Raw genomic sequence first — 3,413 nt, 5'->3', positions numbered from 1 at the left:
CAGGTGCATCAGCAGTCGCCTACCAGATGCTGGACTGCTGCTCATCCTACACCTTAGTGTGGAGGTGGCCAAGAAGCTTCTCCCTTCATGAAGGACTAAAAGAGAGATTAGATCTCACAACAAATGGAGCAATTACCTCCATTCTCCTTACTTACAGGCCTACAACATACTATTTTAAAACTATGTAGGAATAAGTTTTCTTTAAAAAAAAATACCCACCTAGATAGCAGGTAAAATTAGCCTAAGTCCATTCTCCAGTCATGTGACACTTGTCATGTTTACATACAACATCCACACATAGCACGAGTGTCCATGTAAAGAAAACAGACTGAGTAAACACAAATATGCACTATGAAGCACTCTCAACACTTTTGAAGATGTTTCACATTAGCTATATTATGAGCACTCACCTCTTTCATCCCACACACATGTGCACATGAGGCAGAATAAATACATCCCAAATATAAATTATATATAATGACCAGCAAAGGACAGATCAAGACAGGCACAGTAACAGTGGAGCACATACACAGAGGGCATGATATGATACACAGCATACATTACCAACAGAGCACAAAGTCACACGCAGAGGTGACAGATCCTGAGTACACAGTTGCCCTCACACCTTTAAAGCTATCCCTTGTATGCTCCCGCCCACAGACACCCAGACCAGGAAGAAGCCGTCAGTAAGAACCTCCCACCTCTCAGCCTGCTGGGCTTCGCTGAGCCAGGGGAAACACCCAGCTGTGTGAGCACCGGTAACAATCAGCTAGCCCGGCTAAAAATAGCCACTCTGGGGCTAAGAGCTGGCTCCCCTTCTCCACCCTTCTCCTCCCTCCTTCCTTCCCAGCCAGGCACGCAGGCTCGCTGCACCTCCATGCAAACTCCTGGAGCTGCCAGACCGCCCACGCCTGACGTTTGCACGCCCTGCTGCCACCCACACCTCCTGGGCGCTCTTGCCGGCAGAGAGGTATAGCTAGAGTGCCGACTTGGTGGGGGAAGGTGGAGAACGGTGGGTGATATCTGTATTGCACGGTCTAGAAAGGCTGGCAGGACCCACGAGGTAGCCATTTGGCACTCCCCTGGAGCTGATGCCAACAACCCCCTAAGCACTTGCTGCCTAACAGGTTTGTGCCTGCACAGCCATCCGATTCCAGCTAGCGTTTCCTCCTCAGTCCCATCAGGGCATTTCTCTTGAAGAGCCAGGCTAGAATGCCTCAGAGTTTAGAATCCTGGACAGAATATCATGCAGGTAGTCTAAATCAACAGCCAGATATATGCACAAGCATACATGTACAAGTACACACAGATCCACACACTTTGCAGTTCAAAGCTCAATCCCAGAAATGACCGCCCCCCTTCTGTCCTCAACACATCTGTCAGGCTCTCAGCTCACTCTTCTATCCTAGATAGTGATTCTTCGCCCTTGACACTTATCCCTTTCTCCTAAGGGTCAGCATTCTCACTCACTCCCCTCCCTCCCAGGTCCCACCCAGACAATCTGCATGTACACACATGTACCCAGCCTTGTGCTCCTAACAAGCTACACACCCAATCTACCACTCCACAAGGCTGAAGGAAACACCTTAGTGCCTCAGGGGACTGGGCAGCAAAAGACCCAATTGCAACCCAAGAGCTGTTTGACAGGAGAGGGGGGAAAAAAAAAGCCATGTTTATAAATAGATAGCATTATGAAGGGTTCCCCCTTTGGATAAAGCTCCTCTCCCCACCAACCTCCTTTTCATCCCACTACCATCACCACGTTCTTAACCACAGAAACTTTGACACTAATAGGGACATTTAATCATTCCAGGAAGCCTCACACCTTCTAGCATTTTAAGTCAAAACACCCCAGCCTCCGGGCTACAGCAGGGCATCCGTGGCAATATCACAGTCCTGAAGCTAGGTTATCCCAGCATGCCAGTGAGAGGGTTTTCAATGACCAGGGTTCTGCTGGGTCCTCCCCAGAAGGGGAGGTCTGTAAAGAAGTTTTAACCTATTCCCCATCTCCCTAGGAAATCTCATCTTAAGAGCACAGAGGCCTTAGGTTGATATTTCATTCGAAACTCTCCCAACATTGGACAGGAGCATGAGAGTGGATCTAAAGTGTTTAGAGGGCTTACAAAACCCATTTGGCACACGCCAATCACTGAATTCCTGAAAGGGGAGCACTCAGCCTTTTGCTAGTTGTTCTATGCCCTTCCCAATGCTTACCCCAGCACAGGGTTGGATACTGAGGTTAAATTTAACTTTTGTCCAGCACCCTTGCAGTCAGCCCTCCAGATGCAGCCCCCGCACTCAAAATATTTTCCAATCTTACTAGCTACAAGAAGCTTGCAGCATCTGATCCTTCCAATCTTTCAGCACCATTCTCCTTTACCCGTCCCACTTCCTTACCCCTTCACTTCCCCATTTGTGAAGGGCAGCCTAGTGTGTAGAACCTCGGAGACTGAGGTTCTTTGGTTCTAGTCCCAACCTTGACACTGACTGACTAAGTTTCCCTAACCGCCCCTTGCTCCCTGATGAAGTCTTTATGCCTCGGTTTCCCCCTTCAATAAAAGGAATAAAGTCATAAACCTGTCAAAGCTTCATCCCTGGAGGGAAGTAAATAAAGCTTAATAAGCTCGTGGCTGCTACACATTCCACACTCCCCAAAATAATGGCACGAGGCTAATGTTCAGGGCTATTATTAGAAAAGCAAACAAGAGGTACTTCCATTTCTCAGTTCAACCAACCTAGTTACCCAAACCTCTCTCTCCAGGTGGGCCTTGTGCCACAGAGCTTGGGCAGAACCTGAGTCAGGCCACATTCTTCTCTGCCTGCTGGAAGACTGAAAGGAAATACCCATAGAAACTGGAAAAGGCAGCCAAAGGGCAGGCTCCATCACATCCACAGGACGGCTAATGAAAACTACAGTACTGGGAGAAAGGCAGAGAAAAACAGACAGAAAGACATTCTGTGGGAATGAAAGACCGATCCTGGAGGAAACATGTAAAATCCAAAATAATAGGCATAGTTTTTTCCCCATTTTATCTGAAAGGCCAGTATTTGTTCTCTGTATGGTGCCAAAATCAGGTAGTAAGGAGTGATAATTTCTTGCCCTGCACATAATTCCAAAATTAATAGGGCAGCAGCTAACTGTACCACATGAGGAATCAGTGTGTCTGGGTTTCAATCCTGGCTCCACCACCTACTGGCTGTACAACCTCAGGCAAGTTACTTAAGCTCTCCATGTCTTAGTTTCTTCATCCGTAAAATAGAGATGATAGCTTTACCTACAAAAAGTTGTTGGATTACCTTAAGTTAGTATTTTTATTTTTATTTTTTTATTTTTATTTTTTATTTTTTTTTCCGTGTCCGGCAACGGATCGCAACCCTCAGTGTTGCGCCCATACTGGACCAGGACCGGCAAC

General features: G+C 47.1%; 1 protein-coding gene across 2 annotated transcripts in view; it reads right to left on the bottom strand.

Moving 5' to 3' along the window:
• The window catches only part of FOXJ2 (forkhead box J2), a 20,982-nt gene that overhangs the window by 13,911 nt on the left and 3,658 nt on the right, over nt 1–3,413 (bottom strand). Inside the window, exon 1 of one of the 2 annotated variants that reach the window (XM_008593943.1) lies at nt 702–760. The exons of the other annotated variant lie outside the window; for it this stretch is intronic. The gene's annotated coding sequence lies outside the window, so the exon portion shown is untranslated. Of the gene's footprint in view, nt 1–701; nt 761–3,413 lie in introns of those variants that run through there. 2 annotated transcript variants of the gene reach the window in all.

The sequence above is a fragment of the Galeopterus variegatus genome, unplaced genomic scaffold (genome assembly GCF_000696425.1).
Source record: "Galeopterus variegatus unplaced genomic scaffold, G_variegatus-3.0.2 Scaffold9887, whole genome shotgun sequence".
Lineage (NCBI taxonomy): Eukaryota > Metazoa > Chordata > Mammalia > Dermoptera > Cynocephalidae > Galeopterus > Galeopterus variegatus.
Note: the sequence above shows the minus strand (reverse complement) of the source record. Positions and strands in the feature narration are given on the sequence as shown.